Below are 17,229 nucleotides of genomic sequence, written 5' to 3' on the forward strand. Positions count from 1 at the left end.
TATTTGTCAAGTTGCATTTTCAATGCAATCATGGCTCCGCCGGTGTTGCATTCATCGATATCTGAATGAGGAATGGATACAGGTATGCAAAGTTTCAAAGTTAGATAAAAATCATCGAGCAATCACTTTGATCTTGTGTTCACCATCATCAACTATGATGACTGTTTCGAAAGACGCCTCAATGACTTTTGCATTTGAATGTGGCTATAACAGCGACAGAAATACCAGCCTATTTATGATCGGACTGATACTTCTGACCACACCTTTGGCCAAAAAAGCGAAGATCGAAATGAACTCAGGCTATTGAATTTTCCAATACGGCTAACAAGCGAGGAACACAACTGCTTTTGCACTTGAACATGAAAGTCCGTTTTTATAAAATCACTTCTGCTTGTCGCAGAACCTTGCTCTTTCCTTCTTCAAACGAATAGCTTGCCACACTTAAACGTAGACGTATTTCGTTCCTAGGAAAGCAGCAAAAAAGATGATGACATTAGCCTGTCCTTACCGTTTTCGAACTCTTCTCCTGTAAATCCCTGTGGACACTCACAGGCATAGTTCTTCTCAGTGTATCCCAAAAGACACTTTCATTGTTGTGGCATGGATTGTAACAGCAAGGATTCTGATGAGGTAAGATAATCATAATATATCGAATTCAGTTCAGAGCACGAAGTTCCTTGGCTCAAATGTATGAGTCGCGAGATATTTGTCTTACTTTTTGGTTTGCCTTCCCTGTTAACATATACTCAATCGTTTCCCAACACTGTAGTAGATTAAGATATCGATAATCGTTTTATAGGATTAGCCATGTCATTTCCACGTTTGGCTGCACTATTGGTGAGTGTAATTAGTTTCACATCCCATAAACGAATAACTTTGATGCGGGAAGTAAAAGCTGAGATAAAACTGAGATTTAGCCTGACAACCGTGAAAGCAAAACAATACCCACACCACTTCAGTTATGCTGAGAAGGGGTGAAATCTGCCCAATCGTTTCAATTTAAAATGAGATACCTTTGCGCCTCTGTATGTCCAACCCTGTCTTGGCTTGAGATCTTTCGGGTGCTGGCAGTGGTCCGAATCACTCAGTTCACAGATGACGCTGCTTGGAGATTTTCCGCTACCAATGTTGACGGACACACATTTGTTTGCCATGAGACACCAATGTTCACATCCGTCTTTCCAACAGTGAGATTCATAAACACGTGTCCTTCAAAGTATCGGCCCGTTTGTACTGGAAGAAGGTGGATGGTTCGACAAGAACGATCTACGAACAATGGCACAAGTCACTGACGCTTATCTAGTGCAAATGTTGCAATTTTACACAAGCAAATTAGGAAAGATGATTTGCAGACATCACTAACAGCCGAAGGTCACAAATATTGGCGGAAATTAAGGAATAGGCGATAACTTTTCAACTTTCAACTTGGTTTGCATCATAAAATTAAACTTTCTTGACAATGTATTCCCAGGCTGTTTTCATGATCCCAACAACCCGGCCGAAGCAGGCAGTTTTACCACTTCGAGCAACAAGTCTCGAAACAAGCTATCATGAATCAGGGGTTTCAATAGAAGCCGGTTACCGGCGGTATACCGCCGCCTGCTTTGCCTCACACCGCCGGCTAGTTTGCCTTGATTTTCACTAAAAATGCTATCATAAACTTCTCAAACTGCCGTCTTCAATGAGCTATCATGAACGGCTATTTCAGAAGTTATTGAAACCCCTGCATGAATTCTTTCAAACAATCTAGAGATCTTCACAGTAAGTAAGAAAGCAAGCAAGCAAGCAAGCAAGCAAAACTTTACAATTATCCCTAAAAGTTGATTTCCACAAGAGACGTGTGGTAACAATAAAACGAGCAAATCTACTAACTTAAAACTATTTACAATTATTTAAAGTTTCTTAATTTTTTTTTACTTACTATAAATTACCAGCTAATAATTCTATTCACTAAAAATATTTCGACTTTCTCCATAGGAGGAGAGGAGCAAAATCAGCTAAAGGTGTGCGCATTAATTTTATTATTAAAGATTGAAAGGGTGTCAGATCCACCGTCGAAGTGTAGCAGAAAGCGAGTTCCACAATTTTGCTCCACTATAGGAAAAACGTTTTTTTTTTCGATATTCAGTTTTGGGTAGCGGTAACTGCAGTGAGGTGAAGGATTTCCTAAGTTTATGATGTGATATATCATTCTTACTTATGAAAAGATCAGTAAGGCATTAAGGAGCCAACCCATTGACTATTTTATACAGTATCTTTGCCTTAGCCCGTTGAGTTTCTAGATTTTCCCAGCCTAAGAGACCTAAAGCCTCGGTGGCATTGAATAGATTCATTAATCAGTCGAGCTGATCTATTGGAAGTTTCTGGAGCCCATTAGAGAGCCCTTTCCCTAGGGTATCCCATACTTCACTTATAGTGTGGCTGGATTAAAGCATTATATATTGAAACTAGAGTGCCTCTCTCGACAAACTCCTGAATTCGTCTCAAACCTCCTACTCCCGAACTAGATAATCTAAGATAGATGCTGGTCGATTTCTTTGCCAAGAACCCTACTGTGGTAAAACTGTTTAAGATTTTCCTCCTTTAATTTCAATACACATTTGAGACTGTAAGTTTGTTAGCTTGTAGTTAGAACGGATTTGCATATATTCTGTTTTTGCTACATTTAGACTTAATTTCATTTACGCCTAAGAGGAAGAAAAGAGGGCCAAGAATAGACCCTTGAGGAATACCACAGGTAATTTGTCTTTCAGATGACATCGTATCATTTAACTGCAAATAATTTTGACTTGAGTTTGCTCCAAGTGCAGTGATACCATATAGTTCAAACTTGCGCAGCAGAATCCTGTGATTGACGGCCGGTATAAAATGAACCGGCCATGCAATTCATGCTCGCGCGATGCCTTTGTAGGCTTCTGGAAGTTCGATAGGATCGTTCCCAGCGTTCGGGTCCAAAGTAGAGTGCCAGGCTTCGAGGAAAAGTCGCCCGCGGTAATTAGCTTCGAAACCAACAACCTTGACGTAGATACTTTTTTCCGTTACTTTGGTTATTACTGGCAAGATAGAGATCGGAAGAAAAGAAGCAAGACCCTGGCAATTTTCCAATCTTCAGGGAAGCTGCTCGAGACGATGGCGTTTTTGAATATATATGTTAATGATGGAGAAATAGCATAAGTCGCAATTTTCAACTTTGTTCCAGAGATTTTGTCAATGCCTGTGGTTTCCGAGTTTGAAAGACTCTTCAAACGCTTGAGCTTTTTGCCGTTAGACACAAGCTTAAAGTGTGACAAACTGGAGTGACATGGCTTCACATACTGCTCAAATGAAATAAATGAAACAGTAAATTAACGAAAGACAATGATATTCACGTGACTTTAGAGTTTATGACACGTGATCTTTTCTTGTAATCTCTTTTTCAAAATCGTTTTGTCTCCAGAGCATTGAATAGGGAGCTTAAGCAACGACAACGGCGACGGCAACGAGAACGTCATCTCAAAATATAAATTCGCGTTATTGTAATCGCTTCGTTAATATTTCAACTTTTTTAATATGACGGGGGTGTGGTAGTTCCTCAAAAATGACGCTGGTAGGAACAACGCTCAATTTAGGGCAGAAAATGAAAATTTATCCTCAAGTAATGACGTTTTCCATAAAACCTAAAATTTGGCTATTTGACGTTGTAGTTTTGCTGACGACGGCAATGAAATGGACAAAAGTGAAAAACACACGTGCAGGGCGTGCAAAGCTATTGTTTTTGCCTACTAAATATGCACATTTTTGACGTTCTCGTTGCCGTCGCCGTTGTCGTTGCTTAAGCTCCCTATTATCTAATTTCTACGACGGAATGGCTTATGATGAATTGATGCCCAATGTTACAAAAGTTGTCAAACTTAGTTTTGAACTAGGGGTTACGTTTATGCAAACGTTGGCCGTGTAGCACTTATATTTCAACAGACTGAATTAACTATGAGAATGTGATGTGAAGTGCTATTTTCTACCCATGTAACCCATGTGAGCGTTAGCCCTACTAATAGAAATGGGCCCGCACAAGGACAGAGAAAAACTCTGACCAGGGTGGAAAATGAACCCACGACCTTCGGGTTAGATCACCGCTGCTCTACCGGCTGAGCTACAAGGTCAGACGGGAGCAGGTCGTAGGAATTGAAGATGTCAAATTCACGGCATTCCCACCCAGGTCAGAGTTTTTCTCTGCCCTTGTGTGGGCCCATTTCCATTAGTAGGGCTAACGCTCACATGGTTTACATGGGTAGAAAATAGCACTTCACATCACACTCTCATAGTTAATTTAGTTTAGAACTATATGCATCGCATCACCTTCCATGCTCTATAAGAGTTCCTGAATTAGATGTTGACAAGAACTTTTTTTCTCACCTTGATTAGCAAGTGTTTTGATCTTAAGGCAAGCCAGCCAAAGAAAGGAGATAACCAGGCAGTCGAGAACAAAAGGGCGATAGCGTCTCATGTTTGGAACATCAGACACCATAAAGCCAGATAGGGCTCTAAGAAAACTTGGTCGATCGCGAAAGGTTTGTCGCCCTTATATACGTTAAATGTCTTTTGAAGGCATCATTTATTCATCAGTCGGTCATGACAATTAAAGGAATTGTTTTTCTAATGATCTATATAAATTGAAAGAGGGCCCAAAGTAAATATGTTGTTTACGATGTAAGAAAACGATTACCTGGATGTGTCATACTGAGCAAACGATATCGTCGTTTAAGCTTGTTCTGTCTAGAAACTGAGTACTTATGGTGGATGCCTAATTTGCTCATGTACATAGCGTGCAGTTTTCTGACATCCGATGACGCCACAGTTATTGCAATTAAAATTGGCCTGACGAGTGGAGATACAACACCAAATTAAGATACAACCTCGTCAGTTATTTCAGTTTAGATTAGATCACCATGCTAACGGGAGTCTTTTTTATTCCTTGTGTGGGCCATGCCATTTCCATGTCTAGAGATATGCAGAGAATAATTCAATATTTTAACAGACGCTGCATTTTATATTCTCAGGGGTTTCAACAAAATTTGAAGTGTGCGGCTGGTTTAAGTAGAGCAACCAATTGTATCAACATGAAGTTTAATCTTAAGCCGCAGTTAGGTTTGAAAAAATCTGCCTTTTTTTCAATTTATTGAACAAAGTGGCCTAATTCTCGATTTATTTTAAAAATTCACCTACAGAGTCTAAAACCATTTGTTTCCGTCTTTTTTTGCGCGCTTTTCTGTTTAAACCTTTCTGAATTGTCACGAACTGTAATTGTTTCTTCAGTTTAGTGTTCGGACGTTTGTTTTTTTACTGAAAGTTTACGTGACAATTTTAATGAAAAAGTCATGTTATCTTGACAAGTCATATAATGGCTATTTTCACCTGTTCCCTCCACGGGCATATTCATGTTTAGCGGCATATGAGTAAGAAAATGGGAAAAAGTCGCAGTGGTTAATGGTTAGTAGACGGTTGCTTACTATTAGACCAAATAACTGCTCAGTTTTATTAGAGCAGACAATTTCGGACATTCCACTGATTCCAGGGCCCGGTTACATGTCCGAAAGCAGATTAACTTAATGCAGGATTAACATAAACCAGTTTTGTCTCATACTTTCAACTATTTGGTGAAAGTATCTTTTGCTTATATATATTTTTCAAGATTGACTTCGTCTAATATAAAGTTTTGCCGAATGTCAGCGTTAATCTGGGATTATCGTTAATCGGCTCTAGAACAACCGCGCCCAGATAAGTAAATGAATGTTCTTTGGGAGCCCTAGCTTCATTGACTCCATTTGGGACTTGGTTCATCAATCCCATAGAGACCCCATTGCCTACTCTATGAAGGTCTAAAAATAGAAATGTAGGATGTAAAAATGTAAATGTAAGTGCTTTCTATATAGTGGAAGTATACTTAGCTATCAAGCTAGTTTACAGGCACTCCACTGTTAACAATGCAAGGTGAAAGTAACAATTCAAACTTAACAGAAACATCATTAAGAACCCCAACTGGCAGGAGGCAACCAGTTGGCTATTTACAAAGAGTGGTGGAGTTTAATCAGGGACAACCGGAAACAAATCCAAGCCAGAGGTTAGAACGTGATTTGAACCCGGAGCAGCCCTAACCCAACGCCCTAACCACTGGACCACACTGCCTACATTCTATGTAATATATAGAATATTCTAGATCGTCCAGCCTTTCTATACAAGCATGCAGAACGTGTAAGGGTGTGTGGAGTTGTATTCGTAGTTGCTTAACCTGGCGTGTCGTGCGGGACACAGAAGCACCCATCACTACACCTGTAACGTTTTGTCCGGAATGATCCTTCCATAGGACCGTCTGAATCACTTATTCTTGAGAGTTTCCATACGAAAGCAAGGCGGTACGGAGGAGGAGGAAAAAATCGGGCGTGCCTTAACTAATCGGCCAAAATAAATCTTTTACATCGGAAGTTTTACCTCCCTTTACAATGATGACCGAACACTTTTTGTGTAGTTAATATTATTTATGATTGAAAAAAGGAATAATAAAAAAAATTGCTGGAAACGAAAAGAAAAACAAAATAAAGACATTTAAGGAAGTATGTTTCACAGGGTTTCCACTCATCAGTAACAAAAAAATTCCATGACTTCTCCATAACTTTCCCTGACCTCTAAACAATTTTCACTGACTTTAAATGAGTTGAATAATCACATTTGCTTCAGCTTCTTTTGAAGGCCATCAATATTTTTCTCTTTGTGCTTTTAACAGGATTTAGTGCGCAAAATCTTGTGAACTGTTTACTAAAATTTCCTGACTTTTCACTGACTTTGACAATATAAAAGATTTTTCCTGACTTTTTGCAAAATTTCCTGGCTTTTGCCTGACCTTGAAAATTTTTTTGTTTTTCCCTGATTTTTCCCCAACCGGCGGTGGCAACCTTGGCTTTCAGATATTTTGCTCGGCACAATCGAACTTCATCAGCAAAGTCTTTGTCAAAAAGGAGGCTCGAGATCCTTTTGAATCTTCCGTTATAAGACTATTAAAGTGCCCCTGTGATCAAAAAAACCACTTTCTTCTTTCCTTCAGATTTTGAAAATGTGTTTGCTTAACACCTGACTGGCAAAATTTTGAGCTTTGATTTTTATCCAAAGGCCATTTACTTTGAGTATAAGTTTTGGATTTCACGGTCCCGCCATTAATCACGTTCAAAACTGGCCGATTGGACCTCAGACGGTTGGATCCAGGGAAAAGTGACGTCAGAGGTTCACTAGCTTAAAATTTCAGCGTGTGAACGCAGCTTATTATATATGCAAAGCGTGAGTTTAAAAGTCTGAAAGCCCAAAACCCCCGTGCTGCATATTAATTCTACGGCGTACACACGTATTGCATTCTTAAACTAGTGAGCCTTTGACGTCATTTTCTCCTCGATCCAGCTCTCTCAAGAACATAATGTTAGTAATGGCGGACCATTAAATAGGAAAATTACTGTTAAAATAAAGGTGTCTTTCTGAAATCAAGGCTTAAAACGTGGGTCACTTAGTGTTTTGTTAACATAGTTTTGAAATCCAAAGAAAAATATGAATTGATTTTTTGGTCACAGGGGCACTTTAAGCGAAAACAGTGTTTGAACGGAAACTTGTCTTGTTGCCACGCATAATTAAGACTAGGTACTTGGCACTAGGCATTCTTCTCAAGGGTTCACCGTGATCAGCAACGCCTTTGTGGTAGCCCTGCTCAACCGACAGTAACCATTAACGGCAGCGAAAATAAGTAAATAAAACCACGTAGAGTAAAAATTTGAAAAGGTTCAACTAATGCGTCGGTGATATGAGTCTGTTCTGATAAGACCCTAATGAACATGAAATCACCCTTCCTTACATTTTACTTCCCACTCAGTACCCGGATCAACCGGACCAAATCATTCAGAATATTCACCGAAATCATTCAGAATATTCACCGATAATCACTTCGCCTTCAGCGAATAATTGTTAAGGCCATGTTACACGAGGCAATTTTTCTTGCAACTCGCATCGCAACAAACGTTGCGTTGCAAGTTGCGAGAAAAATTCACATGTAACACCCCATTTTGCAACTGCAATTGTTGCGTTGCGAGTTGCGACAAAAGTAGAATGACCCTCTACTTTTCGCAACGTTGTGAGACAAGTTGCTTGCGTGTGACATCCCCTCTGCAACTCGCAATGCTCATCTTTCAGGGACTTAGCGCGTCCGCCAGCGTCCGCCATCTTGTTTGTTATTGTACGCGTTGCAAGTTGCGAAAGAAGTTGCCAACGTGTAACATACCCTCTGCAACTTGAAAGGTTTTTTATTCGTCATCGTTGCGTTGTGAGTTGCAAGGAAAATTGCCTCGTGTAACATGGCCTTTAAATAATTCGTATTTTCCCCTGATATGCAATTATTTGTCAGGTAAAATTACATTTTACATCAATTACAGAGACTAACACTTCAGAAGAGACATGCTGTTGCTTCAGTTTCACAGAATTTAAAATCTTGATCCTTTTCCTGAGTCGGAAAACTGTAGTAAGCCACATTAAGTTAGAAATTTCGTATCTGGGAGGACAAGGATCCGTTTCTCTAAAGTCCTGAACCTTTTCGGACGTATTTTGGGTGACATAAATCCCTTACTAACACCAGAAGGAAAACATCTTAAGTCATGAATCTTTGCAATCCTTGTCTTTTTGCTGGTCTTGAAAACATGTTTAAATGGGTTTGGACGTCAAAGGGGTAATAATGTTTTAGTTTTCTTCGTTTTTTAGTTTTGTCTTCGACCACCACCTCCTCTTTCTCTAATAAATCAAGTATTTTTAATCCTGGCATCTTGCTCCTCTGAAGTGTCTAGTCTTCTAGCACTGCACGGGGCACATTAATTGAGTACCGTGTAAATCAACTCAAATCAATGCAAATTAAATTAATCAAACATTGGTTTTTGAGGAGAGGGGAAAAACAGAGTACCTGGAGAAAAACAAAGGTTCCCCAATTTGTGACGCAAAAATTTCAGTCATTATAAAACCTGCCTCTGTCCTTCCATGTCTGACGTTTGACAAAGCACATTTACTTTTCTGGGTAGTAGCAAGCAGAATGATTATCTTTTTACAAAATGGCAGCTGTCCACTACGAGACCAGCCCAGTGGAAGTTTGAACTCATTCAAGGTATGTACAGTTAAAGGACATTAAACTTCCAAAAATTATTCATTTATATTTTTCTTCCTTCTTAACTATTATTAGGGTACTCCATGGAGTGGCACTCAAACGTTTGCCCTCAATCACATTTTCATTCTCAGAATGACAAGAATATTGTGAAAAATAAGTTTTAGGGCAGTCGTTCTGCTGGAGTTGCAAGAAGCAATGTTATTCAGACCGAGTGGGTGAAGTGGAAGGAGAGCACTTGGGGAGCTAAGTAGACACTACCCTATAACTGTCTTCTAGAATCAAAAGTAAGTGTATTTCAATGGTCCAATCAAAAGTACTGTTTCGCCAATACTGAAAGAACCCTAGGCTAACACTTTCCTAATGCTAATCTTTGGCCTAAACTTTATCTCAGTATAGCTTTTAGTCCTCATGTTAGAACTAGAAACGCATTAGGGGTGGTTACAAACTGGAAAAACAGTGACCTGTGATTAGACCTGCAAACTAAACTTGCTGATTGGCAAACTCATATCAGTGTAATTATAAGTGAGGGATTATATACATTATTACATGTAGGTAACTCAATATAATTTGTAACTCCTATCTTGGCAATTTCCCAAACGTTTCTTGGAATACTTTTTCAATAGCAGCTTTCCCATTCTCAGGCAATGCTCTTGTGCCGATTCCAGTAAAATTTAAGGACAGTCTCGGGACAGTCTTAAAAATTGAAAACTTCTTCTTGCCATTTAGTCATACATTTTCCACCCACTGCTGACAATGTCAAACACGTAAACGGGTTTCCTGGCGTCCACAGCCATCTGCACAGCCCACCCAGTGCCGCCCTCAACTATATTCCCGTGGACGCTAATTTTTCCAATTGCAAACACTGCACTGGTATCCTTGACTTGGTGCCAGTTCCTTCGAAGTAAATTATTTACGTAGGATTTTCCGGTTGGGAAACGTCGTTTTAAAGTTTTGTTTGCCATGTGTAAGAAGTCATCAGCCTGTTGCAATTGCTCATCGGAGAGAACAACTCTACCACAAGCTTCCTGTTATGAGTCTTGAAGGAAAATGCCTTCACACGAACCCCGTATTTGGCGCCTAATTTTTGCCAATAGGTATCACTTCCCATTGCAGCTCCAGAAAATAGCATATAATGCTTCGGGTTACCAAAGTAGTTTTCTTCTTGTTTTCTTATGGCTTCTTCAAGAGAAACAAAAACATCGTCATCAAGATCAAAATCATCATAACTCCAACACTGTTGTATGCCCGCCATGTTGTTAACGGCAGCAGTTAGGGTAGTACTTCGTGTAAGACTGAAGCCGATGACACCCCAAGTGCCCACTCCACACCACTCGTGTTTCGATCGTGCGCAAGTAATAGCCTTCTCTTTGTTTTCTCTTACGAAAGGGAGTTGAATTCGTTTCCCCTAGGAATTTACAATTTTTCTCTCAAAAATATTCTGTTTTAAACGGTATTGTTTCAGCAGAAACTTTTAAGATGGCAGAAGCATTCACGGGAAAGCACGTGTTAATCTTTAGTCGCAAGTGCCTGGATTTATCAAGTGAAGAACTTCAACAGCAAATGAACAAAGAAATTGACGCACTGTCAACAAACAGAAACTTTGAATTACACTATACCTCACATCAGAATCCTACAAGAGAAATGCTGAGAAAAATTCCTGAAGGGTAGGTTTATTACGGCCACTTCCGTGTTTTATGTTTGATATCCGTCCCAGAGTCGACTCGCGCCACGCAGCGTAAGGGTGCGTTCGATTGACCGTATTCCGGAATAGGAATACATGGAATAGAAGTTAGAAATCCTTCGTTTTTACGGAGATTCACACAAAAATTGTCAAACACCTGCTAAAATGCTATTTTAAACATATCTTTATTACGTACCTTGTTGCTTCAAAAACGCCAGACATACCGTTTTGAATCCATCACTCCACGTACTCTTATTCCGGAATACGGTCAATCGAACGCACCTTAAGTATTATGTTGAACATGCAAGTGGTGATGTATTCAAGTACTCTAATTTCCTAAAAATGTTTACAATGTATCGGTCAAATGGAACTTCAACATCCCCCTGGGTCTACCCCGGGCATTTGACACCTTTGTCGTACGGTAGGGGGGGGGGGGGGGTAGGATTTCATAATCAGGGGGGTGGGGTGGGGCAGGGAATTTGATAATCAGAGTCTTCAGGGGTAAAACGAAACAACATTTATACATGGCATATCTAATCGATGGAAATCAATCATCGAAAAGCTAATAATTGATCAATTGATAAAACTCAAGTACTCAATATTTGTTGATTGATATTGAAATCAATAATCACAAATTTCTGTTGCATCCAGTCCATGGAAATGGAAACTGAAAAACGTAAGCCACATTTTTAATCCACTCTCATAAATTTTACCCTTGACCTTACCTTTGAATCGACTTTGAATATTAAAGACAATGTTACTTCTTTCTCCAATGGTTACTATTTTTGGTTTTTTTTCCAAGATCCAGGAACACTGATATAAGCTTCTGTAATTTTAGCTGTTTAAGGCAACATTTCAACCCAGCAGCCCTTTGGCGGTGAAACAGCTTAAACGAGTATTGAATATAAAGGACATACATATAACAAAGCGAAGGAAAGTGTTTTGCGCATTTGTGGTCAGTTGTATTTGAGAATTTTGGAGCCTGGCTAATCAAGTCTTGAGAAAGCACAAAGCCAAGAACATTGGTCCAATTTCTGTTCCTAATGAGGAGATGATAACCCACAATCTAACTAAAGCTGAGTATTTCAATGGCTTTTTTATCAATATTAGCGAAAACTTAACTAAGCAACTTAATTCCCTGGACTCATCAACTCTAAACAACTTCATCAACAGAATTACTCCAACCAAAGAGAATGTTGATTTTTGCTGGGATCTAATAAAGGATAAGATTAATTAAGAAAGCTGCTAACCCCAAGAAGGCTACCGGTTGGACAATTTATCGCCGAGGGACTTGTCCCTGATTGGTGACTCTGCTACTTACAGTCTCTTACCGGTCTTTAATAAGAGTGTGAATGACTCATCTTTTCCATCAACCTGGAAATTGTCACGTGTTAATCCCATTTTTAAGAAAGGTTCGCCAACTGATGTCAACAACTAATATCCCTTCTCAGTATCCCAGGAAAGATCTTAGAATGTTGTTTGTGACACCTTAAACAGCCACCTGGAAACACATGGCTTGTTAAGTCCCAGGCAGTGGGGATTTCGAAAGAACTACTCTACAGAAAGCCTGTTACTTCACCCAACAGAAACATGGAGAAGAGCCCTGGATAGTGCTCTTAAAGTCGGTGTTCTCTTCATAGACTTCCGGAAAGCATTTGACACTGTGAACCATACAATTTTACTAGAAAAGCTAAAAGCCATTGGTATCTCAGGCAATTTGCTTTCCTGTCTCGCTGACTACATGTCAATGCGTCAACAGTTCGTTCAAATTTCAGGAAACAAGTCAGAGTCCACGATAGTCAGGTTTGGGGTACCCCAAGGGTCAATACTGTGATGTTTACGGTCAAATAAACAATTGAAAACCACTTGTCCGAACACAACAGTATATTTACTAAACAGACATGACGACTACAACATACAAAAGTCCTAGCTCCTAGACGGCGTGGGACATTTACATAAATGATTGACAAGTCTCAAAACACTACAAATACTGGGACCCAAGTTATTCTCAATTTTTGTTAACGATCTTGCTGAATCAATAGCGAGTGGGGAACTGTACATGTATTTATTTGCTGACGATACAACTATCTACACTATCGGTGAGAACATTGATGATATCATTCATACGCTACAATCTATATTGGATCAGGTCTACACCTTGGTGTTTATCAAACAGACTTGTAGCCCACGATTCTAAATCAGAAGCCATGATTATCTCCAACCAGACCTTTACTGGCCCTTTGCCACGCCTACGATATGGTGATAGTACCATTGAATATAAAGCCTCAAGTCTAGTGACAGTACGGACGTAGCGCAGCAACTGCACACAGGCTCTCCGTGCGTCGAATGGCGCGCGGTTAACAGCTGCATGGGAGGGGATTGGAGCTCCTTTTCCCCGCTCGCTCCGACTCCCCAGCTGTTGACCGCGCGCCATTCGACGCACGGAAAGCCAGTGTGCAGGCTAGTACAAAAACGACAGAGGGTCCCGAGTACGGGACAGTCCCGAGCAAGTGAGGTTAGTCAGTTGTTTATTGCATGGCATCGTTTCTTTGCGCGATCGGACACTTCACAGCTTGGCGAATATTCGTAATCTTTGTCTTTCATCAGCGAACTATGAACGGTAATCTTTTCCGAGTGAAACTAAATTCCACGTGTTATAATTGTACTGCTATAATTCCATCGTTCCATTGAATTATAGCAATACAATTCCAAAATTGTATTGCTATAATTCCACTTGTTATAATCGTCCTAAATCAAATAATTTCCCGAGCCTAAAAGGCTCGGAAAATTATTTGATTTAGTATAAAACGCGCATGAAATTATTCCTTAGTTTCATTCGTCACCATTTCATTACCCATACTAATTAAAGCAGTTTGTTTTGTGGCGATGGCGTAGTCGCTTAATTAATTAAGCTCCCTATTTGCCAAATGAAACCCAGGTTAATTTCCCTGCCACTTGCGCTGCAAAGAGTCAAAAGAGGGTAAGGGACTGTCGAAACAGGGAATGTTTGGCGACCAAACAACATCAAACATTGTTATAATTATAGCGATGTTTCTCGTGACGTCATCTATTGTTATTAATTTGCCAACCAGAACCTAATTGGCTTTTGAAACAATGACTTCTTTTGTTCCGTGGTTGGCAAATTTGAATATCAAAAGAAATGTGACGTCAATGTTCTTAAACAAGAAATATCGCTATAGCTGAAAATTTTCCCCCAACAATGCGTGCTCTCATTGGTTACTTCGGGGTCACATGACATCTAACAATAAAACTTTTTCCCGCCAAAAGCCTGTTACCCGCAAATGTTGACTGAGGACCGCCGTTGAAAGTTTTTCTTTTTGTCCTATATAACAAATCACTTAATGACTCGTCCCGTTCATTTTGTTTCCCTCGAATTTCAGTGTTTCCCTCGGCTGTGCCTTGGGGAAACATTGAGATTCTCGGGAAACAAAATGAACTGTTTCCCTCGGAACCAGTCATTAAGTGTTTATTGTTTGGTGACCAATTATTTCACCACTTGGCCACCTTGTTTGGTGCTGTTTGATCGTGTTTGGTTGTGTTTGATAAAATTTGAAAGGCCATCAAACATTCGATCAAACAACTTAAAACATTACTTTCGTTCTCGTGTTTGATAGCCGAACTTTTGTTCGTTTAGCCAGCCGCATCAATAATGTTTGGAGCGCCCATGCGTTCCACGCTAGCTCAGCCGCTTGTATCCACCTGTTTTTTACGTATTTGTGTGCCATGTTTTACCATTTGGCCACTCACGTCAACATCAGCATGTTTATTTCAAATGCAAGATAACTTGGGAAGTTTCATAAATTAACGAATAGTGGCTGCAGGTGTACTAGTCTGTACCGCATGTAGTCAGAATTTTTTTTTTCGTGTAAGACTTTGTTCAAATAAAACTCACCTTGTTGAGCCTCTGTATTGTTTTCAAGAAAAGCCAGCAACAGCACTGAAACCATTAGCCAGTTGAGAATAGAAAGCCAACAGCATTTCATACTTGGAACCTAACAATACAAACTTTCATGCGTTGTACAACTTCCTTCACAAAGGGTTGGCCTATTTTAACTTTTTGGAGTAATGAGCTGTTGTTATTCGTCAGCCAAACTGGAAGTTCCAAAGTATACAACTGTTTTTCAAGCGATTATCAATAACATGAACGGTCACTATGAACAAATATAACCTGGAAAAAACATCCGACATATTGTAAACATCAGATCAAGCCTAATGAAAGGACAACTAAATTAGATACCTTTTTGCCAGTTTGTTCACAAGTTACTAAATTAGGTGTGATTTGGTCATGCAGAAAAGAAGAAGAACCCTTCACTTTATCAAGTTCACTCGTTAGCTTCATTAGAAAAGTAATAAATTGGATGACTATAATGCTGGTTTATGGTTCGTAATTCAGCGATGCAGTTGAATGATTACAATCGAAAATTTATCCGGTAGTGGACTTATGCTTGTCCAATTTAAACTGTGACAATCAGATCCGGCGTAAACTGCCCTTACGTGATATCGCGTCGTGAAGTCTGAGCTTTGAGTAAACAGGATTCGACTTTACGTGCCGGAGAGTTTAAAGCTCTAAGATAAGTTGATTGTTTGGTTCTGTTTCACTAAAGGGTCAGGTCGTTGATGTTCGTTGTTAAAGCGAGGGATACAACACGGCCAAATAACGTTTACCATTTTACCATATGTCGCGCTCAGATATGTTCAATTTCTGGGTTCTTAAATTGAATTCTTATGCACTTATTGACTGAGTGGGAGGGCCGGACGGGGAAAATATTTGGTACGTTCGCCACGACCGAATTCGAAGGCCAAATATTTTCCTGTCCCGACCGATCTCTAAACTCAGTCAAAAAGCATTTTATCACTTGGATTCTTTAAACTAGTTATAAGTACTCAGAAGATGAAGTTTGGACAAAAAAAGTTACTAGGTTGCACAAGAAATTTATCTAATACGTTGCTTGTATTTGATTTTCTGGCTGTAAATCAGTTTTATGTTTACAAGCGACGAAATCACCTAAAATCGCACCAAACAGAGCAGTACGTGTTCCTAACAAGGCCGTACGGCTTTTGCGGCCCTTCTCGCGCTAATGCACTGCCTTCATAAGGGGATTCAATTTCTCAACAGTTTTGCAATGAAAGCGCGCGCGGCGCCGTACGGGCCATATATCAAGTCTTAATAAAGGTCCGAGGTTCCGGTAAACGAAATTCGACTTTACTTAACTCAATTCAATATCTTGATGGATCATGAAGATTTTTTTTACTGAAGGGGCAGGTGGATGATGTCTTGCGCATGACAACAAACTTCAACATGGTACTCGAATGTAAACAACTACCATTCATAGCACATGTCAAGCCGCTTACATATGTTGATCGCTTGATTTTTAAACCGTGAAGATATGGGACTGTTTCGTTTCTTAAGCATAGGGATATGTTCGTCTTGTTTTACTGAAAGGTCAGTTTTTAATTAAAGCACACGGACGACAACAAAGGGCAAGACACGCGAATTTGAATAACGCTTACCATTCATACCATATGTTTAACCGCTCACAAATGTTGATTACTTCCTCTCTTTATCATGGGGATATGTTGATTACTTTGTTCTGTTTTACTAAAATGTCAGATCGTTGATGTTGGTTTTTAAAGCGAGAGACAATAAACCACAACATAGCATACGTGGATGGTAGGGCCCACACATGTTCATGGCTTCGTTCTTAATTAAAGCGCGAGAATTGTCGATTGATGGATCCACAAAATGCTGACCATGTTATGCAAAAGAGAACAAATAATAAATAAATAAATAAATAAATAAATAAAAGGGGGACATGGCAGTTATTATTATCACCATGCACTGTTCAACATTAAATGATCAGGAAAAATACAGGATGATGATGCCGCTTACATGCTTACGCTTACGTGTAATATCCTACTTTGACCCAACTTTTAAAAGTCCTGTTAAAAATGTACCAACTCCACCATCGCATCTTTAAGTTTGAATGTGTCAGTACATTCCCCTTTCCCAAGTACTTCAAAGGAAGGATCGGGGGGTCACTAGCCGATTATTTCAATCGGTATTTGTTCACGTGACTGTGAATATGCACACTCTAACCACATATAACTAAAGACGAGTACGAAAACCGGGTTTGGTCAACGCTTATTTAACGTGTAGTATACTTTATTCTCCGGATAGCGACTTATCCACTGGATAAAGTTATTGGGCATTCGGACCGCTGAGGCCCTTTGTTATTTGTCAAAGATTTGACATGGGGGGGGGGGGGGGGGAGGAGCGGCGTTTATGAGATTTGATGGGAATCTTCGGAATCCCGAGCTTGTGCTTTCTTAGGTCTTAGATTTTGAATCGGGTTCAGAGCCTGGTTTTCAA

The 17,229-nt window shown here is 39.7% G+C and overlaps 1 pseudogene; it reads right to left on the reverse strand.

Annotated features, from left to right (window-relative positions):
• Positions 1-9,217: 9,217 nt before the first annotated feature.
• On the reverse strand, positions 9,218-14,911 carry LOC138028308 (uncharacterized; annotated as a pseudogene).
• Between the last annotated feature and the right edge of the window lie 2,318 nt (positions 14,912-17,229).

Source organism: Montipora capricornis, chromosome 13 (genome assembly GCF_036669925.1).
Source record: "Montipora capricornis isolate CH-2021 chromosome 13, ASM3666992v2, whole genome shotgun sequence".
NCBI lineage: Eukaryota > Metazoa > Cnidaria > Anthozoa > Scleractinia > Acroporidae > Montipora > Montipora capricornis.